Source organism: Oryza brachyantha, chromosome 11 (genome assembly GCF_000231095.2).
Source record: "Oryza brachyantha chromosome 11, ObraRS2, whole genome shotgun sequence".
Taxonomy (NCBI): domain Eukaryota; kingdom Viridiplantae; phylum Streptophyta; class Magnoliopsida; order Poales; family Poaceae; genus Oryza; species Oryza brachyantha.
This window is the reverse complement of record NC_023173.2, coordinates 3,944,080-3,963,456: the sequence shown is the minus strand read 5'-3', so window position 1 is coordinate 3,963,456 and position 19,377 is coordinate 3,944,080. Positions and strand designations below refer to the sequence as shown.

Genomic DNA, 19,377 nt, shown 5'->3' with positions numbered 1-19,377 from the left:
CACAGTGGGGGAAGCACAGCAACACTGCGGACTCTGGTAGAATAGGAGAAGAGTGTGGAGAGGCTAAGAAGAGGCATAGTTGGTTTCTTTTTTTGTTTTGTTTTGTGCGACAACTTGTTGAGCGAGATTATTATATCTGTAATGGCTCTAAATTACGAGCTGTTATAGATGTTCAACCTATCTATAATGTCTCTAAATTATAAACCACTACAACTGACTGGTAGAGATCTATTACGGCTGTTGAATAGTTCTATATTGGTTGTACAAGAACAAATGAGCTAAGATATAAGCGGGGAAGCCACTCACCTCAATGAGAGTTTTTGGGACTCCTACTTATGAGTTGTTACAAATGATTTGATATCAATGATGGGTCTTGTTCTCCTTAGTCATATGTAACAGCCACCAAGTCCGTCTGTTACATATATGATCATCTATATAACGGCTTTCATTGGACCGTCACTGATCCGTTATAGATGTAAGAATCTTGGCTAATGATCGTTAATAAACGAAACAATCGGTCTTAGTTGTCGGCCACAACGCGTGTTCGTACGATCAGGAATTTGGAGACCATCCACCTATATATAATGACGATATGTGCCGACTCCCGAGTCAAGTTTGTTGGACGATCCTAAGGTAGTATTCTGTTCACATTATTGGATCGTGAGCTATTTTTCTTAAAGATCAAATAAATTTATTTTCAATTTTGTAGTGAGTTAATACATAATTAATCATACATAGGTCAAAATATCGATATAAAAGTCAACGACATCAAATTAAATAAAAGAGTAATATGAAGTATTTCATTTATTCTTATAATTAAATACATAATTAACGAGAACAATGTGGTGAATAATTATTTTAAACAGCCAGCGTATTCCTCAGTAGGCTTTCAACATGATTGTTTCACTGAACTTAGGCACACGATGACGAGCTTATTGACGACTTAAAAAATAATTTATAGGTAAACTTTTATAAATGGGTTGTTACATATTTGGAAGCAAAACTGAAAAATAAAATCCAATGAAAAAACTCTAAATTAACTTCATGTTTAAGTTTTAAAATTTAAAATTTGACACATATAAACATAATTAAAAAAAGCGAAAAGATTAAGACCTTTGAGTGGACGCTCTGATGCAATAGCCGCGTGTTTAACAAGGATAGCAAGATTTGGGAATTGGGGAAAATTAACCATTTGCCTCTCTTAATTTATCTCATGTGTCTATGACATATGAGAGTAATAAAAAGTTAAGGCCACTCGTAAGAGCAGTTAAATGCCCCGGGAACAGGTGATTGAAACAATTAACAATGCCGCCGAATGGCACTTGCGTTATCATCTAGTGCCGTCCATGTTTGCATAGGAAAAATTAGGTTGGCATTATCGAAAACGCAGGTAATTGTTCAAAATGCATTTATATTATATATATTCATGCAGCTTTGGACACGCATGCAATCTGCACCGAGTACGCGTGACCCATATATCTCTTCATTTTCTTCTAACTTTTGGTGGTGTATGAACTGAGAAAATGTTAGGCCATGTTCATCATAAAATATAAATCACGACTATGATTTTTTAGATTTGTTCTTTTAGATGAGGTGATTATTAGGCCTCATTACTATGAATGAGACTAGAAAAGATAAGAGCATCTCCAGTACTATCCTCTATATTAGAATTATAAACGCCAGACAGACAGAAGGCGTGACATGAAATTTCCTATAGCACAATAAAACTGCCTGTAGAAGTTGTGCTCTAGAGCCCGAGGACTAGAGACTGGCATACGATTTACTACCTCCGTTTCATATTGAAATTCTTTATAGCTTTGTTTAAATTCATCAATTGGTGAATGTATATAATTTATATATATGTCTAGATTAATTTATTGGCATCTATATAAATGTAGATATGACTAAAAAATCTTACATTATGAAACGGAGGAGTAGTATATTTCTATTTTAGGGGCTCAATAATGCTTTTGTTATAGCATCTCTAGCAGGAGGCCCCATTTCAAAGCTCCTAAAAGTTAAATAGGGGTTGCCTGCAATTCTCCTGTATCCCCAAAATGCCACCAATTTCCAGCAGCAACTGCTATTTCTCAGCCCGTAATTATTTTTCTCTTGTATTTTAATATATACTCTATGTTTAGCCTATTTTAACACCATAATAATAAAAACATTAATATTTGTAGCATATGGAATTCAACCATATTAAAAACGCAATTTCAAGCATCAATTTAAATTCAAATTCAAAATTTCCAAACATAAAAAACAACATGCCATACAAATAATTATCACAAAAATCAGACAGTCCTAAAATCTCAAATATCTCAAGCAACTTCCAATTTTTCATGAAACCATATTTACACCAAGGTGCTTTCTTCGTGAAAGTTTTCGTGTCTTGACTAGTCCCGTCTTCAATTCTGCTCGTGACGGAAAGATTTTGTTAGATATAGCCAATAAGATATCTAACCCTTCTCTTTTTCTGCGCGCACGCTTCCCAAACTACTAAATGGTATATTTTTTACGAAAATTTTCTATAGAAAAGTTATTTTAAATGATCATATTAATTTATTTTATATTTTTTAATAATTAATAAATAATTAATCATGTAGTAGTCTACTACTATGTTTTCCGCACCGGATAACAAGAGCATCCCAACAGCTCATCCATCCCATTCTCCATCCTAGAAATAGAGGATGAAGAGTAAAAGTTGAGCTCCAGCAGAACATCTATCTCATCATCTATTTTTGGATATAATCCATATTAGGAGATAGAGCCTTCTCCAATCCTCCAAATAGATATAGAGGATGTCATATATAGATGATCTGCGGGAGTACAAAGACATATGAATGATGAAAGTATTTTAGATGATAATCCAAATAAAGATACAGATAACCAAATTTAGATAAACTGTTGGGATGCTCTAACTTTCCTTTTCCTCGCTGCCGAACACGGCCTAGCAGGACTAAGCACGCAGGTTTTGGACAAAGCTGACTGTGACTGTATACGCGTGCCCTATATGCCCCCGAATTTCAACTCTGCTCGTGATGCATGAACTGGTGACAAGCTATCCTGCATTACAGCTGGATGGTCGTCGTCGTCGTCGTCGTCTACGGCGCCGGCGAGACTGAGACCAGCTTATAATCATCTCCGGCCTGCGATAGATTGAGCCTGATCCAGTCTCTGCTTCTCCGATCCTCTCCGGCCTCTCGCGAAGCAAGGTGATCTTCAGTTTATCTCCAGGTTAGTGCTAGTTACTGCTTCCAGTGTCAGGCATGCAGTGCCTGTTCATCTGCTGATTTGAGTTCTCTTTTTTAATCTTGATTCATGATGAACTTGGCCATTGATTCTGATGTAATGTTGGTTTTACCGATGGATAGGGAAGCTTGGCCTATTGCTGTTCTTTTTCTTTCCTTCTAATTCGCTCTAATTTAGTAAGAGAAGGTGGCAGCTCTCATGCTCCTAAAGAACAGAGTTTTTTTTTCATCATGAAAAAAGTATCTTAAAGTACCATATTTTACGTAAAAATTTAGTATCTTAAGGTATAATAGGTACCTACTAAAATTTTTGACATCTCAAAATATTTTTTAAGCCTAAAGAAAAAAGATAGGAGAGGCGATGGCAAGGTTCAATTAGGACTTACGAAATAGGAAGCTATGATTTTCTCCGGTAGTTTGGAGTTTTAGTTCAAAATTTAGAGGGTTGGTGTTAAGTCCTTTCTCATAAAAGGCGTAGCTTTTTTACTCTTCATTGTAATCGTGCAGAAGATCTTGGTAACACGGAGAAGTTACAAATTGAACTATGAACCCAGCTGATTTAACATACCAACTATTAGAAGAAATTACAGATGGATTCTCCGAGGAGCGAAGGCTTGGTAGAGGTGGATTTGGAACAGTTTATAAGGTAAGTTAAATGTAACTTTGGTTTGTAAACCAAATTTTAATCCCATTTTCTATTGTCGCATGAAATTTAGGCCTTATTCGGATCAAAGGATTTTCTTGGGAATTTTGGAGGAATACTGTTGCATAGGATTTTTTACTATCCTTTCATTCGGATCCAAAACAGCTAGCAGTAGGAAAATTGAAGGAAATTTTCCTTTGGCACTGTTTTCACTTGGAAAGTACATGAAAAATGCATCCACTCCAAGCTCTTTTTTTTCATTCCATTTGGAAGAATGAGACAATCAAGTACTAAACCTATATATTCCTATCCAGTAATCCAAATGCTCACAACCTGTATATTCCTCTGTTTTCAATCATTTGTTTTACACATTCATTCCTTTACTTTTCCTATATGTTTCTTATCCTGCGTTTTTTCTATCCTGTGAACCGAATAAGCCCTTAGTTACAGTGAAAAGTGTGACAATAAACCAAATAGAACCTGATGCTTCAACTCATGATATTTTTGAAGATCAATTTTATAGTCCAGAGTAGGTACACGAGGTACAAAAATTTTAATGTAATTTGCGGTACACTGTAAAATATCTCATTTTTGAATACTAAGAGTTGTACATCTTTAATAGGGAGTGCACAAAAATGGAGAGCAAATTGCAGTGAAGATTCTTCATAATGATACGGAAGGAATTGACGATACACAATTGAACAATGAGTTTGATAACCTTACAAGGTTCAAGCATCCAAACATTGTACAGTTAGTTGGATACTGCTATGATGTAAAAAAAAATACCTACAGAGGTTGATGGAAGAAAAGTTTTTGTTGAAAGAATACTTAGAGGGCTCTGCTTCGAGTATATGCCTCGCGGGAGCCTTGAAAACCAACTTTCTGGTACGATATTTCTGACGGTCCTAGTATATGCTTTAGCATAGAAGAAAATTAGCTCTGTATATTTGCATTCTATTGAGACCAATTTCGTTTGGGATTTTTTTTACTATTCTTGAGAATTGCTTTGAGGTACTAAAAACTTTAATGTAAAATTCTAGTATATTAAGGTACATCGTATCTCAGGGTACTAAATTTTTATGCTAAAAAATATGGTATCTCAAGGTATTTTTTCAAAGAGATTTACTTCGGTCTAACAAAAAATACCTCGAGATACCAAATCGTTTTTCACCATTGAATCTAGCTAAGTTGAGTAGGATGTGTACTGTTAGCTCCAACGATCAGAAACGATTTGGTACCTCGAGATACCGGTACCTCGAAATACTTTTTGCTACTTTTCGTTGGAAGCAAATAGTAAGAAAAAAAAAACTCATTTCGTTTACCTTTGTAGATGAAGTTGATGGCCTTGACTGGCCTGTACGGTACAAAATTATTAAAAGGGACATGTGAGGGTTTGAAATATCTCCACGTGGAACTGAAGCCACATATATACCATTTGGACCTAAAGCCTGCTAATATATTGCTGGACAGCAACATGGTGCCGAAAATCGCAGACTCTGGTTTGTCCAAGATCTTCAGTGGTGGGAAAACCAAGGTCACAGAAACGCTTGGTTGGACACCGTAAGCTAAATAATTTGCTTGAATGAATCCTTTTCTGATAGTGAAAATGTTTTTAACACAAAATTCATCACATTTGTCCCCATGAAGTGGTTACGTGCCACCAGAATACCTAGAGGAGAAAAAAGTATCAAACAAGTTTGACATATTCAGCTTGGGTGTTGTAATGCTACAGATAATTGCATGACGTGCCAAAAGTGGTGATACGTCTTCCCAGGAATTTACTGACAGAGTAAGAATTGATGATGTTTCTCTCTGTCAAGAGTTCAGAACCAACATTTATTTCTAACAAAGCTATTTTATTTCATCTGAATAATACTTCATCTCTACATTAATTCTGATTCCATAGGTAGTAGGGAATTGGAAAAACAGGTTACAGAAAAAAAGGAATGATTCCTTGCTGGAAGCATATTTCCAACAAGTGAAGACATGCACTGAGATAGCACTGAAATGCCTGGAGACTGATAGAGAAAAAAGGCCTACTATAGCGGAAATCATCAGTGAGATTAATGAGAAAGAAGCTATGTTTGGCGAGGTAATTAATTATTACTAGCATGTGTTTTGTTTATAAAAAGGTACAGTGCAATGTTCTTCATAGAAGAATATCTATGTGTTATTAATAATTATTATGTATCAAGGGATGAGTTTACACTCATTTGGCAATATATTCATTGTTTATTAAGGACTGAATCTTGGAATTGTATTTTGATGACAATGGTCCTTTCAGGGGATCAAAAGTGTAATGATCAATTGCAGCTTTCTTCTATCTAACCTGCTTTAAATCATGTGAAATATTCTACTTAATAATCTAATATGTGTTACAAAGGTCCAACCTTGTTTAACTATTTATCACTTTACATGCCTGCAATGCAGAGCGTGCAATTTTAAAACTAGATATTGCAATTGATCTTTACATTATGATTTCACAGGTACTAGGAAATTGGACAATTAGGTTAATGGCCCAATGGAATGGTTCCTCACTGAAAGCAAATCTCCACCAAGTGAAGGCATGCACTGAGATAGCACTAGAATGTCTGGAGACTGATGGGCACAGAAGGCCTGATTATTGCCATGATTAATGATAGTGATGCCATGATTATTGCCCAAGGTAATTAATACTCCCTCCGTCCCTAAATATTTGACGCCGTTGACTTTTTTATATACGTTTGACCATTAGTCTTATTCAAATTCTTTTATGCAATAGGTAAACTTATATATGCATAAAAGTATATTTAACGATAAATGAAATGATATAAAACTAATTAATAATTATGTAAATTTTTTGAATAAGACGAATGGTCAAATGTGCATGAAAAAATCAACGGCGTCAAACACTACAAGAGATCTTATGATAGATGCCGTTTCATTTACGTCACAAACATTAACTTTTTCGTCACGTTTTGTAATCTTTGACGCTCCCGTGACGAAAATTCATTCGTCACCTATCATGCGTCTCTAATGGTGTAATATGATGAAACCTTATTTTTTCGTCATTAATCTAGTGACGATCCTTCTATCATCATAACTTTATGACGCTTGTATTCGTCATTATGTAGCTAATAAAACATCATAAAATATCTGATGGCCCATTAAAATCCATTTATTGAGCACCATGTTTATGGGCTTAGCCCAATGACAGGCCCGACTAGATTTTAGGCTGGCCCATCTATGATGTGGCATATTTTCAGCCCAATTCTATTATATCCATTGGCTTTAATATCAAATAAAAAATGGGCTAAGTCTATTGCAAAAGCTCATATCAGCCCAAACATTATAACACATTTTTTTAGCCCGGTCATATTATATTCATTTGCATTAGTATCAAAGAACAAGTGGGCCAGGCCCATATTGACCGAACAATCAAACACAGTAACGACTCATACAACACAAAGGTTAGAGCCCAATTAGCATCCAACGCAACCCGACAAACATCAAATACAACACAAAATTTACAACTTAGTTAACAGCCAAATCCAGCCACATTCCAAATACAATCACAACAACCAAACTTCACCGGATGCCACGTGACCAAGATCTTCCAAGTGAGCTTAGCAGCACTGCATATGCACAAGATAAAACATCAGTAACTAGTGAGCTGAGGTCCTACAATTAGAAGGTACCCGGAGAACAAAATCACAGTAGTACTTGCTATTTATTAACAACACAGACAAATATCATCCTATCAATCTAATCTATTTCACAATTTTTTTCTCCTGAATCACAACTCAATGCAATCAATTGCTTATATAGTTGTATCGATTTATATGTAGAAGTACTTGCTATTTATTGTTAGGCTTGCCCAAAGGTAAAGAAAATTTTTGGATCCGCCACTGTCTGTTGTAATATCTATTCCTTTCAAATAGGGCTAAATGCACGAGAGAGCATTTAGAATTTTAAACTATGAATTATACTCATTTATCATCATTCTTTTTGAAACCCAAGGAGCATGCATCGAATCCATGAGCTCTAGAACAAATAATCTACCCTAGTGATGTGAGGGCCTGTTAGATGTTTACACACTTACTATTAACAGTCCAACACTAGAATTTTGGTGAGAGAAATACATCTAAAATCCATGGTAAAGAGCATATACTTTCAACTTATAACCAGGAGAAATACTTACTACGACAAGTAATCGAGCTGAAAGCCACCGTGGAGCTCCAGTCTTCCCGTCTCTACTGTTCCTTGATTCATTAATCAACTAATCATTAGTGCAAGGCAAAAGAAAGAGTACATGGATTAGTTAAATGATTTATGAATTGTATGGTTCATACATATGACATAAACGTCAAAGAGTGCTGATTCTTTGTGTTTTTGGTGGCCTTCCTTTGTGTGGTTAATCTTGAATGCATTATTAGCTTGAAGCACTTGGTTACTCGAGGGAAAAAGTTAAAAGCTTGAAGCATCAACTATCGTGCAGTCTAGTGAGACCAACATACCATTTTTCCAAGACGAACAACAAAATTAAAAACCGGAAACCGAATGGACTTCTATATAAAAGTTTATTTTTTAAAAAAAGGATTGGATTTGGATAGGTAACTATTGGTGCTAAATGAAGGGGGGAAATCCCCAAATCCTATAAAAGTGTGTAATCGCAAACGCTAACAGAAACGAACTTCTTCGACATGTCATCATGCAAGAGATTGAATTGGTCGAGAATTCAAACATGCACCCATTTGAATCATGCGGTGCCACACACATGTTGGGAATCTCTCCTCTCACTTTCTAGGTGTTTATCTGAAACACTCACTAACTTTGTTTAAGTTGGTGGATACACACACACGAACTGAGCAAGAAACTGGAGTTCTTTTGGTCGATGCAGCCACACTGCTCTCGCCGTTTTCCATTCATTATATAGACTGATGTACATGCAAGAAGTTACAACCAACTAGTCAATCAGCTGGCACAAAATCACTTATTCACTTTGTTGCCTTGATCCAGATGCACTTGCTGAACAATACGTATACATGCATGTACCACTTCACATGGCATGACTTCTCGCCAAACATGCACACCGATTCAAGTCAGTAGCTTGTGCATTTCACATACCAAGTTCTGCTTGATCTACTGGCTCATATATTGCTACGAATGCAAAGGACTACATGTATATATATTTATTTGCTACATGCATACTAACAAAAATAAACATGGAAATTCACTAATGACAAGATTACTCCTAACAACACACGGAGCATAACGCAAACCACAAGATGAACCACTATGAAATCGATTGCTGCAAGTAATTGCAAAGAAAAGAAATACTGCTCCGTACTCACCTGCAAGTAATTGCTGGTGGTGGACCTCGGCATCCACCGTCTCGTCCGCGGCGGGTATGCGCTCAAGCCATCGGCGGCCGCGGTGGGGTGGTTTGGGAGCAGACGGTCGGCGAAGAGTCTCCTGGACCTGTCGCCACCACCGGGAACGAGGGCCCTCGGGCTCCATTTGACTCTATTTGAACAATTTGAAATTTGAAATTCAAAGTTTGAGAACATCAAATATAATTTTTTATTAGCGAACGACTTCAATCAACAACAACGTTGTATAATCCATCTAGATCTACAATTTTTATTTTGATCATTTATTCATCCGATAAAGTGATTTTAACATTGTTCATAAAAATTTTACATATCTCCCACATGATTTCATAAACTATAAGGGAGATGTGTAAAATTTGTGAACATGGTTACTATCACTTTGTTGGATTAAAAAAGACAAAAATAAAAGTTATAGATATTGATGAGTTATACAAGTTTGTTTGTTGTTGACGACTTTTTTAGATGAAACTATTTATTATTTGAAAATATTGTTTGAAGTTGTCATAATTTGAAAATCAAATTCAAATTATTGAAAAACAAAGTCATATAGCAAAATAATCAAAACAAAAGTTGTAGATCTTAATAAGTTACACAACTTTGTTGTTGACATTTTTCTCATTTAAAATCATTTATACCCAAAAAATTATTTAAATTGAGACAAGGGACCCATAATAGAATTCTTGGCTAGGGAGTAGCAGAATGGCTGGCCCGAAGAGGGAGGAAAAGGGAGAGAGAGGCTGCTGCCTGAGTGAGGGAGAGAGTAATATTTGGGTCAAAAATGGCCCAAGGACAGAGAGAGAAATTTTAATTCGTTTTCATTTTTTTAATTAGTTAAATGAACTTTGTGGTATTAAAACTAGTTATTGAGCTTCGAAAATTCACAGAAATTTTCAGAGAATAATTTAGATGACTTAGAATATTAAAAAATAATTCCAGTCATGTTTTTTAAAGGAAAATTTTAGGTTCCTCATTAATTCACTTGATTGAATTGCTTTAACGCTTAATATATTTTTCTAGAAATACATTAATAAATCTATGACGTTTGTTTTGTCAATAAGCTTGCCATAAAAAACTTATATTATTTTCATAAAGTGGGAATGTACATTGTTCATAAATAGATACATTTGTTTTGAGTTACAAGAAACTATAGAAAACATATGGAAAAAAAGTTTGTTGACGTGTAAATTTTCAGATAAAACTTATGTATTATTGTAACTAGAGACAAATGTATCTATTTGTGAATAATGTATGGTCCCACTTTATTAAAACCATTTAGTTTTTCTATGGCAAGCTTATGAACCAAAAATATGGTGTCATGTATTTTTCATAATTTTTCTGACCAAATATACATATTGCTGTGATTATTATGTGTTTATTTGGGGATAGAAAATTGAATTGTACTTACAAGACAATTTAATTTTTTATCTATATCAAGGACATGGGCTATAATGGAACATTTGAACATAAATATTATTTTTCTGTAGTTTTGTATTTTATTAGATTCACTTGTAGTTCAATTTTAAATTAATTTCCGTAATCATGTAGAAATTCAATAAGTAACATATAGAAAATAGCAAATCAACTCCAACTTATAACAGACAACTTATACGTGGTCTATTACATATGAAAAATAAAATGATATATATAATATAATTAATTTTATGTGTTATTCATATAATGGTGAAATAACTAAAAAAGAAAACAAGAGAGGGACAACAATTGGACTTCGTTTCGGTTGAAACCAAGGAGAAGGGAGGGAAGTTGGGCTCTAGTAACCAGGCCGAAAGAGGCGAGGCGGAGAGAGTTGCTGGGCGGAAAATGGCCCAAAGCAATGAGAGAGTTTTTAACTATTTTAGATTTAATTTAAACACTGGAATGATGTTTTATTTATTAATAATACTTAACATCCTTAAATAATTCCCAGAAAAATCTAGAAAATAGATGAGCACACAAAGTATTTAATAAAATTTTATCTTGACTATTTTCATGTTGAAAATTTTCCATAAATTTTAACATATCCTTGCTTTTGCATTTTAAACTTGTTCTAAAGAAAATATTAAACAAATAAATTGTTAATTCATGTTTTTCTGGGTCATGACATATAAATTTTATAAATACAATATTATCATTTTATAAATTTCTAGTTATTTTCAAAAAATAAATCCAACCATAATTGACTTTCAAAAAATATAATTTTCGTATTTAGTTCACTTGTTAATTCTTTTAAATTTTAGTACATTGGGCCATGCTTGTCGGTAGGTACAACGAAACAATTCTCCTTTTCATTTTCAACTTATGATGAAATGATATTATTGTAAACTTACGATGTTGGTTGGTCTCTAGTGACAAAATAACATTCGTCACAATTTATCGTTGAGCTAGTTTATGCGATTTATAGTTGGCATTAGTGACAAACATCTTTTTTTCGTCACTAAGCCACCATTGCCCACTATGAACGTCATAAACCAAGATCATATAATGACGAATAGCTCGAATGTCATGAGGAATTCGTCATAAAAGACTATATTTGTTGTAGTGAAACATTTAGGGACGGAGGTGGTATTATTCTTGGATGTTCTTTTAGACAAGTAAAAAATTCTTCATAAAGGCATGCAATGAGGGCCGTCGGTGTTCTTCATTGGTTTTGATAAAATTTTCTGGCGTATTAAGGAATGACTATACCCTCGTTTTTGCAGTAAGGGCCCGTCAGGAAACGACATCCCTTTGTTTAGCAATCTCCCCTATATTTTGAAATCACATTTGATGAATACTGTCCTTTTAGTGGATCAAAAATGTAACAATGAATTGCAGTTTAATCCTAGTTTTAATTATGTGAAATATGCTATTTAATAATTTAATATAGAAAAGGGTATACTTTACTCAACCGAACTATGTCCAGTAGGCCATTTAACCCCGTAAACTATTTTTTGGCTAACTTTACCACCTAAACTATTGAAATTGGTTCATTTTATTCCTTAATAACATCTTACCTTTTTTGTTTCTATTTATAAGAAATCATACTTCAAGCCAAAATTTTGTACAACCATAGATGGCACCGTTATCAAAGTTCATAAATATTTCCAACTTTTTTCATGACTGTTTGCTTGAATTTCGAATTTTCAATGTTTAAATCAATCTTAGGGCTTCCATTCATATTTTAATTTATGTTATCAAATAACCCTTGTTAATCATCGCTTGCTTTTGGGGCCTACAATGTATTCTTTGCATTTTCATATATACATATTACAAAACACATTTTTATATTTCCTCAAGACGAGAAACACATGTATTCATGTTTGTAACGTTTTGCTGTCTTATATCCACTTATGGATATAGAGGCCTATTTTCTATACATTACCTAAACAAATTTCTTTATATGTGACAGTCCAGGAGCAGTTACCCTCACGCAGCAATGTCACCCATGAGATCAGCTCAAGGGTGATCCGTTTGAACTTAGATGGCACCCAAAAAAACCAAGAAAGTGTTCCTCAAGTTGTGGATCAGGTAAATAGGTGAAATCTAGTAATTTAAAATGCCTTAGACAGAAACCTCTAATGCGAAATTTGCCCTATCCCTATATGTCACATGTAGAAATCATTTTCTATGCAAGTCTCAGGGGAGGCCATAGCCGCCGTATCTATTAGTGGAGTTCCGGTCGTCCATGGCTGTGCTCGCTGCCACCATCGCACTGTGCATTTCTGGTTCCTGGGCAAGTCCCATGTCGATTGAGCCGTTGGCCGTGTTGGGTTTGATCTCATCAACAAACACATGGTGAAGCAGTGGAGGCAGTGTCGTGGCCTATATATCTAGGAGGCGAACATGCATAGCTGCACTCGAGCTCTCTCACCCTTATCCTCCTCTTTCTCACTCTAATCCTTCTCTTACACAGATTTCAGCAGACGAAGGTGGGAGCCAGAGTGGAAGGAGCAGGAGTACAAGAAGGAGCATGCACAAGAGAATGAGCAGGAGCAGGGGCAGGGACATGGAGATGAGTAGGGAGAAGTAGTAGGCACACAAGTATGTGCAAGAGCAGGAGCACAAGCAGGGGTAGAGAGAGGAGTAGGGAGAAGGATTGTCAGGATAAGAGTAGGCACACGAGTAGGAGTAGGAGCAAGCACACGGGTACATGCAGGAGCAGGGGCAGGGAGAGGAGTAGGGAGAAGGATCATCAGGATGAGAGTAGGCATACAAGCAAGAGCAGGAGCAGGCACACAAGTATGTGTAGGAGCAGGACCAGGGGCATGGAGAGGAGTAGGGAGAAGGATTGTCATGATAAAAGTAGGCACACGAGCAGGAGCAGGGGCATGAGTAGGAGCAGGGAGAGGAGTAGGGAGAAGGATCGTCAGGATGAGAGTAGGCACATAAGTAGGAGCAGGAGCAGACACACAAGTATGTGTAGGAGCAGGAGCAGGAGCACGAGCAGGGGCGTGGAGAGGAGTAGGGAGAAGGATTGTCAAGATAAGAGTAGGCACACGAGCAGGAGCAAGCACACCTACTAATTTGTATGCAGATAAAAATATGGATAATTTTCTCTAGATACAAATACGAATATAGTATGGTAGTTTCTGACAGATACGGATACTCCAACGAATATCTGAAGATTGTAATGAACAGATATCCGCGAACACCTGATTATGTGCTTTTGTGCTATCAGACTACCAATATTTTTGAACTCATTATGTGCTATGTGGTGGACTTATGACACTTATCTGTTACATGTGGAACTAAATGTATGTGTTTAATCTACAATGTGGCCTAAAATGACAACTATTTTGATTAAGTTAGTTATATATATATGGTGCTATTTGTCTCTACAAACAGTTTGAGTGGTTTATATGTTCTGAGAAATATTTGTTCTTATATTCGTGTTCGACTACATTTGATCCTTATTCGTATTCAAGATAATTCATATTTGTTTATATATCCGAGGCACTCATATATGTTTCCGTATCCATCTAAAAATATGAAAACAAATACGGTATGTGTATTATCCATCTAAAAATATGAAAACAAATACGTTAGATATTAAACAAGTTTTAAATTCTCGTCTTGCTTTGTTGTTGAGAGAAGAAGAAATAAAATGGTACCAAAGATCTAAAGAAAAGAATTTGTTAGAAGGTGATTTAAATACTAAGTATTTTCATTTAGTTGCAAATGGTAAGTATAGGAAGACTAGAATTTTTCAGTTGCAACAAGATGATCAAGTAATTAGGGATGATGTTGATTTGAATAAACATATCACTACTTATTACAAGGGTCTTTTTGGTCCTCCAATTGATACTCATTTAACTTTGGATGAGAGTACAAGAGAGGACATTCCTCAGGTATCTCCAGAACAAAATGAGTTTTTGATTGCTCCTTTTTCTGAGAAAGAGGTGAGGGATGCGATTTTACAAATGGAACATAATAAAGCTCCGGGTCCTGATGGATTTCCTACTGAGTTTATCAAATCTTTTGGAATATAATCAAGTCTGACCTCATGGATTTGTTCTTCGACTTTCATGCTGGAATTTTACTGTTATACTCTTTGAATTTTGGTACTATTTTTCTTTTACCTAAATGTAAGGAAGCTATTAAAATACAACAATATAGACCTATTTGCTTGTTGAATGTTAGCTTTAAAATTTTTACTAAAGTGGCAACTAAAAGACTAGTGGGAATAACTCAAGAGGTTATAAGTCAACCTCAAACAGGTTTATTTTGGGTAGGAATATTATGGAGGGGTAGTTATCCTACATGAGACTCTACATGAGTTAATGTTGACGCTGAAATCAACGTGTCAAACACGAAGGCTAGGGAGTCAATCTTAGACAGTTCCAGTGCAGGATCTAAATTCTTAGAATGGCAGATGTGCCAGTCAGTTTGATCCTGCAACTGATAAGATAAACAATAAAACAAGCCGATCGGCTATCGAGCCGATAGGTAACAAAATATACAGCCGATCAAATGTTAATGCTGCAATGGTTAGCCAATAGGTCGAATGATCGGCTGTAAAAGACTTGGATCGGCTAGAAACTTGATAGAAATAGGTTTGAATTAAAAATTAGACCAATGCAATCCGCCAAGTTACTTATTAATCTTAGTCGATCGGACGAGCCCCTATAACCAGATCAAACTAGACGTGCAGAGATTGGACTTAACCAAGACAGTATGCAGTCGAGCACGATATGATTATAGGAAACATGAAGATCGATAAGGCTAATAAATAAACCAACGAATTACTTGGAATAAACAATGAATTATTTGCTCCAATCGGCTAAACTCAACTTGTATGTAATTCACATAAGCCGATGCAACATAAATAACTGCCGATCTAACTAAATCAAGCTGATTTGTATAGAAATAATGTAGTACGTAAGACAATCAGCTACTATATTGATGTAGATATGATAAACATGTATATCGACAACAATCATCGGCTAAAGACGGCGAATAAACAACCAAGATCTACAAAATACCTAGCCCAGATTGCTAAGAATAATCATAGAAGATCGGACCCAACCGAGACGATTCAAGATTAAACATAGCAATGTCAGGATAGATACTAAACAGATCTAGATTGCTATCAAGCCAATGAGCCGATGACTGGTAACTTATCGGCTGGTACTCCAATAAAACAATGAACAAATTACATCGATCTGATATAAACCATTTGACAAACGCAATCTACTAGATCGGACTGAACCGAGACAGTACTAGATTGAATATGTCAAACGGCAAAGTGGTCAATCAGATCAACTCAAAAGACGAAAGTGATCTAAGTTGAAACTGATACGATAACTAGCAATCGTACAACTAGATTAGAAGATCAGACCGAACCGAGACAGTTCTAATCTAGTCGAACGATTACCGTGGCCCGGCGGAACGATAGACTTACCCCTCCACCGGAGATCGAAGCGATGCAGCCCCGCGTCAGGTGCCAAGTTCCGCCGAAGTTGAATTCTCGGAAGAGGGTGGCGATGCGCCGAAATTTGATTGATCTAATTATGATATAGATGATTTACAATGACCTGGGACACACATATTTATACCATCGGGTAGAGGCTAGGCCGTGTTGGATACGACATACAACTCCTAATAGATAAAAAGAAATAACAAACTCCTAGATAGATTCTATCTCTAACACACAAGTCCCGATCCGACTCTAACAACCTTAGAGATAAAGGAAAAATCTAAACCAACTCTAACTAACAGATAAAATTAAATTACATGGGCTCTGATTATTCTCGAAAATATCTGTAACATTCTAGGCCTAATCAGACTCTATCTCTTATTCGATCTGGACTCTATCGGCTGAATCCGAGTCGTATTCCGCCTGGCCTTCTATCCGATTGTTCTGTTTCCTGTTCGATTCGGTCTTTAATGATAGTTTCTCTGTAACGACAATTATCCAAATTTTAGCGTTAACAGTTAAATAGAAAAAACAGAATGGAGTTATTTTTAAAATTGATTTTTAGAAGGCTTCTGATAAGGTTAATTGGTCTTTTGTGCAACAAATACTTTGAATGAAAGACTTTTCACCAAAATGGTGTCAATGGGTTGCTTCTTTTATTCAAGGTGGTCATGTTGCAATCAATGTTAGTGATCAAATTGGACCTAATTTTCAAACAAAAAGGGGTTGAGACAAGGTAATCCTTTATCTCCGATTCTTTTTAATATAGTAGTGGATATGCTTGCTATATTAATTAAACGGGCAAAGGAAAATGAACAGGCAGTAGGTGTTGTTCCTCATCTTATTGAGGATGGTTTATCTATTTTGCAATATGCAGATGATACTTTAATTTTTATGGACCATGATATTGACAAAGCGAAATATATGAAATTGATCTTAAATGTCTTTGCTCAATTGTCTGGACTAAAAAATAATTATCATAAAAGTGAACTTTTTTTGTTTTGGAGAGGCTAAGGTCAACGAGAATTTCTATTTTAATTTGTTTGGTTGTAAGTTAGGCAATCTCTCTATGAGGTATCTTGGAATTCCAATGCATTTGAGAAAGTTAAGGAATTCTGATTGGAAGCATATAGAGGAAAGACTTAGTAGCTGGAAGAGCAAGTTGTTATCAGTAGGCGGGAGGTTGGTGTTGATTAATTCTGTTCTTTCAAGTTTAGTTATGTTTATGGCATCAGTTTTTGAGATCCCAAAAGGAGTTATTCAAAAAATGGATTTTCATAGATCTCATTTATTTTGGCAAAATGACAGTCATAAGAAAAAATAGAGGCTAGCTAGATGAAATTTGTTATGTCAACCAAAGAATCAAGGGGATTTAGAAATACATAACTTAGAAATACAAAACAAATGTATTTGAGTAAGTGGCTTTTTAAACTTATTAATGAGGATGATGTTTGGCAAAACCTACTCAGACGAAAGTATCTTAAAAATCAAACAATAACAGGTGTGGTCAAAAAATCCGGTGATTCCTATTTCTGGTCAGGTCTTATGAAAGTGAAAGACTATCTCCTTGCTTTGGGATCTTTTATCGTCAATAATGGCTCATAAGTTAGATTTTGGGAGGATACATGGATTGGAAATAGACCTTTATAAAATCAGTATCCATCTTTATATAATATCGGTCAGAAAAAATGATTATGTTGCAACTGTTATGTCAACTGTTCCCTTAAATGTATCTTTTCGAAGATCTTTGTTTGGTAACAATAAACTATGTGGTACAACTTAGTTGCAAGAATTGTACATGTCAATTTGAACAATGAAGCTGATGTGTTTAGATGGAATCTGCATCAAAATAGAAAATTTTCGGTTCATTCTATGTATTCCGCCTTAATAAATAATGGTCATTCTTTTTGGAATTAAGGCATGTGGAAGTTGAAATTATCTCTTAAGATAAAAGTATTTTTATGGGACTTATTTAAGGGTGTAGTTTTGACAAAAGACAACATAGCTAAGAGAAACTAGGATAGTAGATTGAAGTGTTGTTTTTGTATGCAGAATGAAACTATCCAACATCTGTTCTTTGATTGTCATTATGCCAAATTTATATGTGGATGTGTTTTTATATCTTTGAGGTTAAGAGCATCATATAGTTTTGATGATTTAGGAGGGAACTGGTTGAGTGGAAAGAGTGTGAAAATTAAAAATCTGATGTTAATAGGAGCATCTGCAATTTACTGGGCTCTTTGGCAAAGCAGAAATAAGTTGGTTTTTGATAAATCCCTTCCAAAATCATATTTGCAGGTTCTTTCAGAGTGACATATTTGCTGCGGTGGTGAGCGATCCTATAAAACATGAAGAGAACAGGGAAGCTATCTCCATTGCGTTTCTGAAGTTAGAGATTTTGGCTATACAAATATTTGGGCACTTTGGCTAGAGATTTAGCAATAAAATTGAATAATGCTTTGCTCTAGTGGTCATCGTTGTTTCTCTCTTGCTTAATGGAATTTTTAGCTTTATGTATGAGCCAATTTTATTTTGTTAGAAAACTGAAAACTTTTTAATAAGTGGTTATAGCTTCTTTAAAGTCAAGGCTTTTTTATCCATTATTAAAAAAACAAACATGTTTACCGTAGTTCATAGGCAAACATATTCAGTGTGATAAATAATATAACTTTTATAGTCATGTCCATTGGGATTCATAAGAAATCATGTTCATTGTGATTTGTAACCAAACAAAGTAAAATGAATTACGATGAATGAAAATACCATAAAATCAACTTCAAACTAACCTTTTAAAATTTTATTTAGAGATAGAAGCAGAAGCTACAACGCAGAAGGAAATATCCAAAAGTTAAAATTAGAAGTTCGCCGACCGTGGGGGTGGAACCCACGACCACGTGGTTAAAAGCCACGCGCTCTACCACTGAGCTAGGTCGGCTCTCTTTCATTTTTCAATAAAAGTTTGAGACCAAGGCGGCGATTGCTCCTCGTGATTTTAGTTACTGCATCCGTCCTTAAAATATTTAAAAAATATTTAACGTCATTGCCTTTTTAATATATATTTGACTATTTATTTTATTTAAATTCTTTTATAAAATATTTAAAGTTATATATATATATGCATAAAAGTATATTTAACAATAAATAAAATGATATAAAAATAATTAACAATTATATAGGTTTTTATGGAAAATTCAAGGACGTCAAACATTAGAGACGGAG

At 35.2% G+C, this 19,377-nt stretch overlaps 1 protein-coding gene, 1 non-coding gene and 1 pseudogene across 2 annotated transcripts in view; 2 read left to right on the top strand and 1 right to left on the bottom strand.

Moving 5' to 3' along the window:
• The first annotated feature begins 3,159 nt into the window (after positions 1 to 3,159).
• The window catches only part of LOC102721206 (receptor like protein kinase S.2-like), a 32,451-nt gene continuing 16,233 nt past the window's right edge, over positions 3,160 to 19,377 (top strand). Inside the window, exon 1 of the mRNA XM_015842485.2 lies at positions 3,160 to 3,237. The gene's annotated coding sequence lies outside the window, so the exon portion shown is untranslated. The remainder of the gene's footprint in view (positions 3,238 to 19,377) is intronic.
• Positions 3,762 to 6,564, top strand: LOC102714964 (annotated as a pseudogene).
• TRNAK-UUU lies at positions 19,022 to 19,093 on the bottom strand. Its single transcript has one exon. It is a non-coding gene; the product is annotated as a tRNA-Lys (tRNA).